Here is a 14753-nt window from a genome sequence, read left to right as displayed (position 1 = left end):
TCTAGAGAGCTACAAGTTCCCAACCCATGATTGAATTACAAGGACAATACACCTCACCACAGTGGGGAAGAATGTGACTGGGTGAGCTGAGAGCCTGTTCATTCTGCTGCCCAGGTGCTCCTCACTGCAGATCATAGAATCATAGAATCATATAGTTGGAATAGACCACAAGGGCCATCGAGTCCAACCCCCTGCCAAGCAGAAAACACCATCAGAGCACTCCTGACATATGGTTGTCAAGCCCCTCCTTAAAGACCTCCAAAGGAGGAGACTCCACCACACTCCTTGGCAGCAAATTCCACTGTCGAACAGCTCTTACTGTCAGGAAGTTCTTCCTAATGTTTAGGTGGAATCTTCTTTCTTGTAGTTTGGATCCATTGCTCTGTGTCCGCTTTTCTGGAGCAGCAGAAAACAACCTTTCTCCCTCCTCTATATGACATCCTTTTATATATTTGAACATGGCTATCATATCACCCCTTAACCTCCTCTTCTCCAGGCTAAACATGCCCAGCTCCAGATGGGCAACGTCAATTATTATGACCATTGTTTCATTTCCCACCCTTCACATTAAGGTGAACAATAATAGAAACTTTTTTTAAAAAAAACAACTTACAACAATAAAAATAAGGTCAATCCTAAAAATACACTCCTCAAGTGTCAAAAGCTGAGGTGAAGACACATGTCTTCAGCGTCCTTCAGAAACTGTACAATGAAGGTGTCTCCATGGGGAGGGTGTTCCACAGTTTAGGGGCCACCACAGAGAAGGCCCTTTCCTGGTGTGCTGCCCCCTGAGGTTTTGTGGGTGGAGGAACTCCCAAGAGGGCCCCCTCTGCTGGTCTCAGCACGCAAGAGGGTCTGTAGAGAAGGAGGAGTTCTTTCAGATATCTAAGGCCCCTGTTGCTCCCTACTCTTATGTCTTTAATCTTGACTTGGATCGGGAATCCCTTCAAATCTTCCTTCAGACAGAGAATTGTGTCCACTGTAAAGTTGGACCCACATCATCCCCTGTATTAGCTGTCATCTCTTGGGGTGGGTGGAAACTTGGACCTCAGTAACGCATCGTGCGAAGCCTTTTATCTGACGTTATCGAGGAGATACCGATATGTGCCTTAATTATATCACATGTGCGTGTGTGTGACTTCATAATTCTGGGGTGGTGCCACATACCAGGAGGTGCTGGCTCATAATTTCTGGCATGCTTTCAGACTGACCCTAATATTTGCTGCATCAACGGATAAGCACTTAGGGTCTCCCCCTGGCATTTTCGGGTTTGGAGACAATGCTGTGTCATCATGTGGAAGAGAAGTGGCGGGGGGCGGGGGCAGGGGGGAGTTCCATTGCGCAAACCCAAGGTCTTATTCTCTTTATATATTTCTTTAATTAATTAACTTGGAAAGCCATCACAAGGGAAAACGTGATAAGTGATACATTGGTAAAATCAATCCTGTGTGAACTTGGCTTGTTTTCATTACCCGCAGTTTAAGCAAACCACAGTCCCCCTACTTTGGATGTAACAGGGAACCATTATTTGTTTGGTAGTGGAAATGGATGCTTCTGTTCTCCAGTTTTTGGCCAGAACAGATGAGGAAAAGGCTGGGAAATCTGTAAGGCCAAAGCTTGTGCAAGCTTGTTTGTGTAGCAGGAAACCATAGTTTCCTGTTACCTCTGAACCTGGTCTCTCTCTGTGTGTGTATCTGTCCCTCGATGTGATACACGGATCATGGCCAATATAGTTTTCATGTTCAAAACAATTTCTCATTTCTTCACCAGGCTCTTGTTCAAAAAACATCTTCCTCTTGCTGATCACCTTAAAGACTGTTGCTGAAATATACAGTGGGGACTTGTAGTTGCATCTTCACAGGTAAGACACCTCTAAGTAAGGAAAAATACATTTGTTTGCTTGTTATGCATGCTGAGAGAAATTATTTTGGGATGAGATTCAGCAGATTGTTGCAATTTTGCTGTAATGCTCTGCCCAAGGACACCCCAAAGACCTCTTATGATCACACAAAGAGTCAGGCAATGGAAGCAGAGTTGTTTGTTTGTTTTAGATCATGGATGGGGAACTCTGTTGGACTACAGCTCCCATCATCCCTGACCATTGGCCATGTTGGCTGGGGCTGATGGTTAATGGAGTCCAACAACATCTGGAGGGCCACAGGTTCCCCATCCAAGCTTTAGGTGTTGAGTTGCTGCCACTGTTTACAGTGCAATGAATTTTCTAGATAATTCTAGATAATTGGAATTTTTTTGATGCCTTGATTTAACATGTTTATTTTAGTTGTATTTAATGAGCAAAGCTAAAAACTCGAAAGCTGCCAGGTCTGCCTAACACTGTATTTCCCAACTGGCATCCATTTGTTTTTATTAACGAATATACGAAACAGAAATTTTCCCAAACAAAAATAAAGAGCTGGTGAGGGTGGGGAATTCTTCCCACATCACTGGTTGTATAAGACTCACTGCCTTGGTTTGGTTGATCATATCTCGACTTAATGAAGTGAGATATGAAAGGCATTTACTCTCTTCGCTGCTCCCTTTATGGGATGAATAACCAACCCAAAAAGTCTTTCAGTAGCCATAGTTTCCTGTTCAATCTCATTGGAAACTGTGGCTAGCACCTTCAGAACAAGCCAGGATGCTGAACCCATTCCAAAGTATGGCCAGGCTTCTGCTAAAGCTGGTAACCATAGTTCCCCAACTCGGACGTAACAGGAAACTGTGATTAATTCTAGCCTTTCTGGTCTGCTTGCTCACACCATGAAGCCACAAAAGATTCATTCACACTTTGCCTTATTAAACCGAGACGTGATGGTCCAAATGCAACTGCTCTCTTGTTGTCTCTCCTCTGCCTTGTACAGCTTTAACCGGTCCTGAAATTCCACGATGCCAAATTGTTTATTCCGAGATGAGTTTTTTTTTTTTAAAAAAGGATGTTTCATCATCAGATTGCTTGGTCTTGAAGTCGATTCTTTCTCTCCTTTTTATCAGAGCTGTGTGTCACATCCTGTTACCCGCGCTGTCAAATGCCAACGTAAAAACATGGTTCCTGTCCTCTCTCTATGAAGCACTTTCCATTTTCCGAGATGTGCAGTGAAGCTAATGACATTGACATACCTGCAAATATCTTTAGGGCCCCCAGCTTCTGTAAGGGCACCTTCTCCTATGAGAATCTGCCGCCAATTAACACCTTCCTCAGGGGACCATCTCTGGAAGTTCTTGCCTCTGGTGACTAGCTGTATAGCTGTTAGAGACAGGATCTTCTTGATGGTGGCAGCACAGCTCATTTTGTCCGCTTGTTCACTTGCCTCCTTTTCGTTAATGGTGCTGTAAGTTCTCTTAATTGCTGTACATCTTCTCTCTTAATTGCTCCTTTATCTGTGGGTTTTATTGTTATTTTGGTGCATCGTATGCTATTTTTTCTTTCTGTAAGCTTTTTTGTTGTTGTTGGAAGACGAGCTAGAAATGTTAGGAAATAAAACTTTTAAAGACAAAACGATATTTCAAAATGGAATAAGGGAAAGCAGTTTGTTTAAATGCACTGGTCATGATCTTGGAGTCTCAGAGTGAATTTGGTTTTAGTCTTATAGGCTGCCAGGGTTGCAGTGTGGTCTTTTCTATGTATGTACTTAGGGCAGTGCTGGGCCAGGGTAATTGTTGAATGTGAGGAATAGTGTGTTTGTGTGGGTGGATGTGTGTAGAGGTGGATTGACTGAGCTATGGGTGTGTCAGCACATGTAGAATTTGTGTGAGTAATTGAGTGAGTGGAAGTGTATTAAATTAGTGGAAGCTTATTTCATGGATCTTGATGTTTTACATATTGTATTGCTTAATTTTGTTGTTTGATTTTTCCCACAAACCGTGTGTGTGTGGGGGGGTAATAATACAGTGGTACCTCAGAAGTTGAACGGAATCTGTTCTGGAAGTTCGTTTGACTTCCAAAACGTTCAGAAACCATGGCACAGCTTCCGACTGGCTGCAGGAAGCTCCTGCAGCCAATCAGAAGCCACAGAAGCCGCACTGGACGTTCAGGTTCCAAAGAATGTTCGCAAACCGGAACAGTCTCTTCTGGGTTTGCGGTGTTCAGGAGCCAAAACGTTCGACTTGCAATGCGTTCGAGATCCAAGGTACAACAACAACAACAACAACAACAACAACAACAACAACAACAACAACAACAACAGACTAGACCAGTTCAGGAGGTGAACATGACACCATGAGTGGAGATAGCCAGAAATTCTTTATAATGCATGCTCCATTCTCCCCCCTCCCCACAATGGACATATGATTGATAACATGTTTTCTTCTATTGTATATACTTTGTTGTTCTTGTTACTACAATGACTTATTGAAAACTCAAATAACTCCCTTAAAAACTCAATAAAATACATAGTTTAAGTAACAGTGACGGATACAACCAATATCAGTCATGCACTGAAATCAAGGACATGATGAATTTAGGGCCAGGTATTTAAATAGGTCTACTCTGAGTAAAATGCAGCTGAATGTAAACCATGTTTATGCACCCTTTATCCCATTATTTTATATGCATTTACTTGGCCGGATAATTGCATTGGAAAAATCCTGAGAAAATGCAAATTTTTAAGGATGTCATAGAATTGTGGAGTCGGAAGGCACCCCGAGGGTCATCTAGTCCAACCCCCTGGAATGCAGGAAATCTCAGCAAAAGCATCCAAGACAGATGGCCATCCAGCCTTTGCTTTGAAACCTCCCTGTCTGTTTTTCAATCTGCCTTTTTTTTGGGGGGGGGGAAGCTACAAATTAGGTAAAGTTGCCTATCACAGTGAATTAAATCTAGTGGGTGGCCTGAGCTCTGCCCGACTTGGGAGACTAAGCTTTATTGCAGACCCCATTGACACACTGTGCTTGTGCGAAACTGAATGCAGGTTTGTGGGTCCACCTCTCTATGCATGAGTTGCGTTTGTAACTTGAGGATCAGCCTGGAATCTCCATTTGTTTCCCTTTTAGCTCGTAAGGGCGCTTTCAGTGCTAATTTTAGGATATTCTCCAAAGATACAATCTTTAGGGTCGGCGTATAATGAATACCCTATTTATTATGCTCCAAACTCTCTTTTTTAAAAAAGAAAAAGATGTGGTGGTGGGAGGAGGGAGGGGGAGATGCAGCCTACCCTTAAATATGCTGATCTCCACGGAGCTGTAATTTTGGCGTGTTCCGAGAACAAGTCGTGGTAGGGTAAGGGCTCCGTCTAACAGCCAGGAAGAGGCTGTCTGTTTATATTTAAGGCTGTGCCGATGTGAGTTGTGTAAGCAGGTGGCACATTAAAATGCATGCATGATTTCCTACCAGGATGGAGCTCTGTTTTTACTGGCCTGCCCTGCCCTTGTAAGTGAGAGGGGGAAGTCAGGAACCATCGCAATGTGAGATATTTCAGGCAGCAGGAGAAGACCCAGAAGGAAAGATTTGTAGATTCTGGAGGGCGATTTGTTCCATCCCCCTATCTAGGCAAACTGTTGCCCCACTGCGTTTGGAAGCAGCCTGTTTTAATTGGAGCCCCTCCTACCTTCCTGGTTTGGGATTTGGAAGGCCTCATGGTAAACAATGAAAGAGATCATTGATAGGAGACTCGGGAGATGGCGCAAACCCCCCTATTCATTTTGGTTTGTCATTTACGCTTCCTCCCCTATGCCTGACAGCTGCATAACATACAGAAATCCTGCAGGTGAAGGGACTTCCTGCCATGGAGATACAGGCAACGAGACAGGGAAAGTATCTCCTGCTGGTTTTCTGTTGCTTGGTGGAAGCCAAATGCTCCCACATCGAATGAGCCAGGGTGAGATTTTGGAGGCACGACCACAAACAATTGGGAAGGATGGGGAGAATTTGCCAATGGCAGGTGCCATTATTTCTCCCACAAGGCTTCAGAGTGAGTAGGGGCAGAGAAACATTGCCCACACTTGGATTTGGCTTCATAGAATTGTAGAGTTGGAAAGGACACCAGTGGACATTTAGTCCAACCAACTGAAATGCAGGAATCTCAGCTAAAGCATCCCTGACAGATGGCCATCCAGCCTCTGCTTAAAAACCTCCACTGAAGATTCCACCACCTTCTGAGGGAGTCCGTTCGCCTGCCAAACAGCTCTTACCACCAGAAAATTCTTCCTAATGACATGGCTTCATCACGTAACCAAATCATAATGGAACCAAATTGTGGTTAGAGCGATGTGCTTTGACACCAATGCTCCATGCTTTCACTCTGGAGACTTGCAGGGGGCGGGGAATGATGGCACCCCATTGCTTCGGTCATCCCCCCACCCCACCCCAGTGCTATGCAGGTGGTATTGCCGCCAGACTCCCCTCCCTTCCTGGGGTTGGGAAGAGACACAACTTAGCGATCTCAGATCCAAGGGTTGGGATTAGTAAATAAGCAAGTCTGTGCAAATGGATGGGATGGCTCAGCGGAGGATTTTCAGGGTTTGGCAGGGAGAGGCTCCTGAAGTGTTTGGATTGGCAATGTGGAAGATAGCAAGAAAGACAGAGTAGCTGGCATGGAAGCAGCCGTTCCATCAGGAAGCAGGAGAGAAAGAGGGAGGGAGGTACAGTGGTAACTGGAGGACCTCTCCAATGAGTACATTGGCTCTGCTTGAAATACCAGGAACATTTAGCTCCACCTCTCCAATTCTCCCCCCCCCCATGAACCTGGTCATTTCAAAAGCAAGGAACTAGTGCCTGAACTTGCTTTTCCCCTCTCCCTCCCAATCGCTTTTCCTTTTATGTGACATCTTTTAAATTGTAAGCATGAATACAGTGGCTGTTTCCCCCCCACAGATCTCTGTAAGCTGCTATGGGAGTCTTCTTCCAGCGGAAGAGCAGGATTTTAAAAAGAAATATGTTGCTATGGGGAGTTGGAGGACAGTTTGCAAATGGGCTTGCATCAAGGGGATTTATTTTGTATTTGTTGAAGGATGTATTTCTTTTGAGATGGAAAGTGTGGGGTATGAATTATCCAAATAAATACATTTTGTCTGAAAAATGCCAGAACTACTTAAACTTCAGAGATGGATAATAGGTACAAAATAGTTTTGACATAAGATTCAGTGTGGGGACATTGCCATGAATTATCATACAGACTGACATAAATGCTTGACGCATGTTTGTAGTGGGAGAGACAGGGCTCAGTGGTGAAGTGTCTGCTATGGATGCAGAAGTTCCCAGGTTTGTTCCATCCCCATCATTTCCAGGTAGGACTGGGAGTGTTCTTGCAGAGAAGCTGGGCTGGATGAGCTTAATGTTAGATGGATTTGTAGCTGTTTGACTGTCCGAACCCAAGAGGGCTCACTAATGGTTCTTCATCACTCTGGAAAAAAGTGACAAGTAGGATGCTTCAGGGCCCATCATTGTTCAATGTCTTTATAAATGACTTGGATTGAGGGGATGCTCATCAAATGTGCAGGTGACACAAAACACAGAAGACAGAATTGGGATTCAATATGACCTTAACAGATTGGAGAACTGGGCCCAAACTAACAAAATGAATTTCAATAGGGACAAATATAAGGTTCTGCACTTAGGCAGGAAGAAACAGCTGCATAAATGTAAGATGGGGACACCTGGCTTGTCAGTAGCACACGTGAAATGGATCTATGGGTCCTAGCAGACCACAAGCTTGACATGAGTCAACAGTGTGATGCACCAGCAAAAACAGCTAATGCTATTCTAAGCTACACGGAGAGAGGTATAGTGTCCAGATCAAGGGAAGTAATAGTACCACTCTATTCTGCCTTGGCCACGTCACACCTGGAATATTGTGGCCAATTCTGGACACCACAATTTAAGAAGGCTGTTGATAAGCTGGAATGTGTGCAAAGGAGGGCAACCAAGGTCTGGAAACCAAGCATTATGAGAAACAGTTGAGGGCATTGGGTACACTTAGCCCAAATAAGAAGAGGCTGAGAGGAGATATGATAACCATCCTCAGATATCTCAAGAGTTGTCAGATGAAAGATGTAGCAAGCTTCTTTTCTCCTGCTCCAGTGGGTAGGACCTGAATCAATGGCTTCAAGTTACAAGGAATGAGATTTCAACTAAACATCAGGAAGAACTGTCTGATGGTAAGAGCTGTTTGACAGTGGAACGGGTGTAGACTCTCCTCCCTTGGAGGTTTTTAAGCAGAGGTTGGATGGCCATCTGTCATGGATGCTTTAGCTGAGATTCCTGCATTGCTGGTGTGCTAGATGATCCCCAGGGTCCCTTCCAACCCTACATTCTCTGGTTCCATGAAACCAGGAAGAGCTGCTGCCAGTCTGTGTAGACACTACTGAGCTAGATGGACCCACTTTATGACTTGGTATAAAGCAGCATCCTATGTCCCTATATTTAACCTGCATGATAAAGTTTTTTTCCATTATGTTAAATGATAAGCCTTTGAAACTGTTTGAAACCATTGCTGCTCAACCTTAAGCATGTTTACTCGGAAGCCAGTTTACTCTGCGTGCGCAGGATTGCAGCCTCAATAATTGCAAAGAACCAGCGTACTGTTAGGGTAAATCAGGCATAGGCAAACTCGGCCCTCCAGATGCTTTGGGACTACAACTCCCATGATCCCTAGCTAACAGGACCAGTGGTCAGGGATGATGGGAGTTGTAGTCCCAAAACATCTGGAGGGCCGAGTTTGCCTATGCCTGGGGTAAATCATACAATTGTTTCTTTGTGTGTTTTCAAACACCCTAGTAACCCTTTCTTTGATCCCAAGCAAGCTAGCTCCTTATAACACTCTACCCCTTGTCTGGCAAAGAAAAAGCAGTGAGGTTTTTTTTTATACCCCTCTACCAAGTCACTAATGCAAAAGTTCCTGTATCGCATGTGTGGTGAGATCAAGTTACATTGTTAAGCTGTCTTCTATGCTGCAGGTTTATGTTTGCTATAAAACATCCCCCCACCGCTGTCTGAATGATCTATGGAGAAATAAGTGGCAGCGATTAAGTAGCAAATGAATAAGGGGGGTAAATTATGCTTTTCCTGAATCCAAGACACATTAAATGTTTGTGTCTGCATGTGAGCACACATACAGGAAAGTGGGTGCTACAAAGCCATTCACTTTTTACTCAGTGTTGGGGAAAATATGGCCCTCCGAACCTCTCTCTGGCCCTCCACAGGTCACCCACGTGGCCTTGAACTCAGATAAGGCCTTTTGCTTGTCTGGATGGGGTAGAGAGAGGGATGGAGGTGTGTGAGTAGAAAATAGACTACTGTACAAAGGTAAATTTTAAATTCATTGCTTTTCTGCCTCTGCCCCCAACGAGCCCTGGCATGTGGCCCTCAAAAAGTTGTCCAGAAAGGAATGTGGCCCTTTTGCTGCATTAAGCTCTTTTGGGGGAGGGAGAGGATATATTTAAAAAATGTACTAAGTAAGGATTGTATCCAATGTGTAACATTCCATATATCTTCCCACCCAGCACAGGGATTTCAATGGAAATCCCCTCTCTTCCTCCCCTTCGTGCTCCCTAAATCTGTTCAGGGTCAGATGTGGGGATAGTGTGGGGCATGCCAGGGACGAGGTGGGGGGTTCAAAGTTCCATTGCACATGCAGAGATCCTTGCGCTCATGTATCGCGTTGTTGGATGCTGCCCTAAATAAACCAAAGTTTTGAAAATAGTGCAAAGTGAGATGCAGCTGGTGGGTAACTGTGCCTCTTTAAAGCAACATGGCCTATTACCATTTTAATTAAGGACTCAGCAGGCAGGAAAAGAGTTTTGAGCGGCTGCGTTTCCTTGTGGGGGATGCGCAACCTCTGCCACATTCAGGAGGATGAAGCGAAAGTGTGCTGATACACTAGTCACCCTGTATATTTTCCATTTTGAGTGTCTGATTTTGTCAGCTCCTGGGCTTTCCTGGGTCCCAGAAGAAGGTTTGTAACTTTTTGTGTGTGTCTAGACAGCTCGATATTAGCAGTCATAGCCCACATAGGCTAAGGTTCATCACGACTCCCACATTAGCCACAAAAGGAAAGTAGTGTAGAGTACAAGTGGAAAGTGGTTGGAGGTGTGATTCAAAAAGTATATGAATGTTAGCATCTTCAGAAGACTTTCTTTCTTTCTTTCTTTCTTTCTTTCTTTCTTTCTTTCTTTCTTTCTTGAGTTTACATTATTTTGAGTTTACATTATTTTGTTACAATCCATTAAAATCATAACATCACCAGTAACTTTGCCCCCCCCCCACTCCCTGGCTTTCATAAATATTCATTTACAACTTGGCATTTCTCTATCAACCTATTTATCTTCTTTCTTTACTTATAAAATTTACTTTAAGAATTGTAAAGGAGTTCCAAGAATTAACATTACAAAATATTTTAACTCAAAACCTGCAAACGTTTTCAATTGTTTACAATGTTCTCTCATATATTGTATAAATTTACTCCAGTTGTTTTCAAACAGCTCGTCGAGCTGGTTTCGGATCTTCCCCATCAGCTTTGCCAGTTCTGCGTATTCCACACACACACACACACACACACACACACACACACACACACAAAATTTCCACAAATCATATAACATATTTTCTTATCTTATACAATGTTTTGGACTTCCATCAACCACATCTGAATATTTTTCAGTCTTTATCACTTAATCTGCATTTCATTAATTTCACTATTACTTTTAATAGTCCTTCACTAATCATTCTCTTCATACTTTCCTCTGCAATATTTCGCATAGTCCTCCTTACAAAACTTCTTGCAATCCTACTAGCGTAATCTGTTGATTACAATTGCTTTTCAAATAATTCACAGATTTACTCCAGTCCTCTGAGAATCGCTGATCCCGCAGGTTTCGAATCCTTCCTCTCATCTTATCTAATTCTACATAGTCCATTAATTTCGTCTGCCATTCTTCTTTCGTCGATAGTTCTTCTTGTTTCCATTTCTGTGCCAATAGTACTCTCAGTTCTCCATGTTCCATCATTTTAGTCTGCCACTCTTCCAATGCTGGAAGTTCCTGCTGCTTCCATTTCTGGGCTAAAAATATTCTCGCAGCTGTGGTAGCATACATAAATATTCCTTCCTTCCTTCCTTCCTTCCTTCCTTCCTTCCTTCCTTCCTTCCTTCCTTCCTTCCTTTCTTTCATATTTCTCTCTCTCTCTCTCTCTCTCTCTCTCTCTCTCTCTCACTCTCTCTCTCTCATATTCACACACACTCTTTTTTTCAAGATTTTTACGGAAGCATAGACACTGAAGATGCAACTGCTTATAAATTAGTATCTTGTTTTAAACCAAGGGCAATACTAAACCAGAATTTGATAGAAAGCATTTAAAGGTAGGGGTTGAGGTGGTCATCCTATAAGAAGATTTTGCTCTATCGGTTTCTTTTCACAAAACAAATGTTTGGGATTGGTTCAGTAAGAAACAAAGGAGGGAGTATGATCTTAGGCCTTAGGTGTCGGTTGTTCCTGTTGCGTTGTGGCTGCCTCTAGTTTGTCGTGAACTGCCCTGAGATCTGCAGAAAAAAGGTGGTATAAAAATAAGTAAATAGCAATGATATTCGTTCAACATAGGGTTTTTCCTTAGTTATCTAACTCACTAGAATTTTTATTACAATATATTCTAGGTTTTTATACTTTCTAAAGGTTGCTTAAACACTTGTTTAATCAATGTTAGATTATTATCATTTTGGATTGACCAATTGAGCAATTTTTGAGCAAAACTTGTTGAGCACATTGTATAAATTAAGCACCCTTCTTTTTGGTGTCTGTGATATTCATTTCTCTCTCTTTTTAGTGTCATGTTATTGGAAGAGGCAGAGATCATAGCTCAGTGGCAAAGCACATGCTCCAAATGCAGAAGGTCTCGTGTGTTTAGTCCTGGCCTTACACAGGTCACCTGAGGACAGTGCTAGCTGTAGGTATGGCTGGAGTTGCAGGACCTTGGAGAGTTCAAGATGAGAAACGTGCTCTGCAGCAGTGTAGTGGAGGAAGAATTTGGGGGAGCTTAACTCGTGGGCTCCCCTTCCAGAAAGAATGATGATAACATGCCAGCAGGTGATATTTGCCAGTGTCGTAGGCTTGGAGGACAGGTCTGGCCTGGCAGATAATTCCCACTTTTTAGATATCTTAAGCCACTGTTCTACAATCTTGTTACAACTCCTATCTTCCCTGCTGACTAAGCTGGCTATGGATGATGGGTTTTGTAGTCCAATACCAGCTGGGGGCTGAAGGTTGAAGAGTTCTCTCCTAGGCTCAGATAGTGACTGCTTCAATGACAATGATTTTCATGGCTTATCAGGGATGTGAGACCAGGTCTCCTCAGTCATAATCCAGCATACTGACCCTTTGCCAGCTCATGGTCCCCCCTGCTCTCCTTCTCTCTCTCATTTGTCTATATCTATCTATCATCTATCTATCTATCTATCTATCTATCTATCTATCTATCTATCTATCTATCTATCATCTATCTATCTATCTATCATCTATCTATCTATCTGTCTATCTGTCTGTCTGTCTGTCTGTCTATCTATCTATCTATCTATCTATCTATCTATCTATCTATCTATCTATATCTATCATTTCTTGCCCTTCCCAGAAGAGCCCAGTATTACAAGCACAGCAACGATAGAATGCAATTTTAAAAGTTTTAAAAATAATTGAAAACCTCTTTAAAAATCTAATAATTTACACTGAAAGTTAATAACATCAGGATTGCAATAGGGGCTAAATTCCTCTGAATGACACCCACCTCTCCGCTTCCTCCTTCCAAGCTGAGAAGCAAAAGGGTAGCAATTCCCTTGCATGCAAGGAAGTACGGAGGATTTTCCACTCTGCTCAATATTTGTTTGTTTTCTCCCCTGCCTAGGAAGACAGAAGTAGCCCCCCTGTATTCCCAGGCCTTCTGCACTGCCCTCTTTCCAACATCCCAGGGGTGGTGAAAGCAATAAAAATGTGATCGTCTAGCAGTAATTTAACACAACATTACTGTGGGTCAAGTACAAACCCTGCAGCAGCAGCAGCAGCAGCAGGGATATGATTAGCAATCGTTGTGGCGGCGAGTCAGCAATAAATGTCCGAGTTTATGCAGTTCTCTGGGGGTGTTCACTGACTAGCTTTTTCAGTGCATCACTTGTAAGCTGCAGAGATCAAGCTCAATGAGCAAAGATCCGTTTCTTAAGGAATAGGGAACAAACTTTGCACTATAAAGGATTGCAGCAGTGGTGCCTCCCTTCTCTGCTAAAGTTTCTCATCTCTCTCTCTCTCTCTCTCTCTCTCTCTCTCTCTCTCTCATCTATCATCTATCTATCTCAGGGGTAGGGATTTCTTTTCAGCCCAACCAAGGGCCACATTATTTTCTGGTCAACCTTCTGGAGGCCTTATGAGAATGATGGACAGGACCAGAAGAAAACATGGAGATTCCTTGCCAGCCCCTCAAGTGCTTTTGCCTGGATGGAATGTGTCCTTGAACAATCATAACGTCAATCGTTCCATAGAATCATAGAATTATAGAGTTGGAAGGGACCATGACAAGAATCATCGAGTCCAACCCCCCTGCAGTGTAGGAATATTTTGCTCACACGGATGACACTAAGGTTCAGAGTCTCATGCTCTGCCAACTGAGCTATGGTTTGAGCTGGATGGAGTTCCTGGGTGGAGAGGCTTGTGGGTGGGTACATAGAAGACTCTTGGCTTTAGTGTGGGTGGGTTGTACCCTTCTGTACAGAGGCAGAATCACATGGATTGCTCTGACCACTTTTGCCCCACCCATCATTGGTATGTGGCCCCTGAAAGTTGCCCAGAAGGGAATGTGGCCCTTAAGTGACTCACAGCTTCCCACCCACGATCTAGGGTCTGCAATCCTTACATTTCTGCAAATGCACTAAGTCCATTTCTGAGGCTGGTTTCTAGCAGGAATGCTTCTTAGACAAGAGGTAAGCAGCTCTGTGGCATGTTTTCTCACCATCCAACCATGAATATAGGGGAGGGAAGGAGAAGCTAGCATACCTTGCATTCCTGAAGCGGGTGGTGGTGGTATTGAGGCGGAGGATTCCTAGTAGCAAAAAACGGCTTCCTTGCTTTGGAATCTGGTATGCACATCCTGCTTCTCTGTATGTCTGGAAGAAAACAGACAATTCCCTTCAGGAGCCTTTGGTCACCCCTTGTACCTAATGGATTGAATATGCATTTTCAGTCAGCCACAGTGATGCTTTGCTTCTTTTTCTGGCCTCTGGAGAGTCTGGCACATGGATTTTTTATTTCATTTTTTGCATTTGACTCCTTTGACTTTGTGATCTCTCCCAACTGCTTTTTTTTAAGGGAATATGGTAGCATTTCAATTTCAAACTTGAATAACCTTGTCTCTGAGCACTGTTACGGGACAGAATTATGAGCACAGTAATTCATGAGTTTTTGAAAGCTTCTTCCTTCCAAGCTAGCGGGCAAAGGCAAGTGAGTTCATGATCACAATTTGGAAGAGAGGGACTGGCATTCATTGTGGATAGTGAAATGCTATATTAAGTTAATCCAAAGCTTATAAACACCCCCTTCCTGTATACCCCATGCCATTTCATTGGCTCTGGACAACTTTCTGCCAATACCATATTTTCTGTCTTGACTTTATGAGGAGCTTTTCCAGACTGTCATTATTTTGTGGGAGCAAATCAAGTGCTTACTGGAATTTGAGGTTTGCACAATTAAAGTGAATTGAAATGCTTTGCTGCCTTAGCATAACAAATCCACTTAAAAAAAACAGTAGTAGTAGCAGCAGCAGACTTTAAGCAGTTAGGAAAGTGATGGTG

General features: G+C 43.2%; 1 protein-coding gene across 1 annotated transcript in view; it reads left to right on the top strand.

The window, feature by feature from the left end:
- Positions 1–14753, top strand: part of HIVEP3 (HIVEP zinc finger 3) — a 259289-nt gene that overhangs the window by 119465 nt on the left and 125071 nt on the right. The window contains exon 2 of the mRNA XM_081201849.1: positions 1771–1861. The gene's annotated coding sequence lies outside the window, so the exon portion shown is untranslated. The remainder of the gene's footprint in view (positions 1–1770; positions 1862–14753) is intronic.

This window comes from Podarcis bocagei, assembly GCF_964188305.1.
Source record: "Podarcis bocagei genome assembly, chromosome: 7".
In the NCBI taxonomy this organism is placed as follows: domain Eukaryota; kingdom Metazoa; phylum Chordata; class Lepidosauria; order Squamata; family Lacertidae; genus Podarcis; species Podarcis bocagei.
The sequence above is the reverse complement of the archived record's forward strand: the minus strand, read 5'-3'. Positions and strand labels throughout refer to the sequence as shown.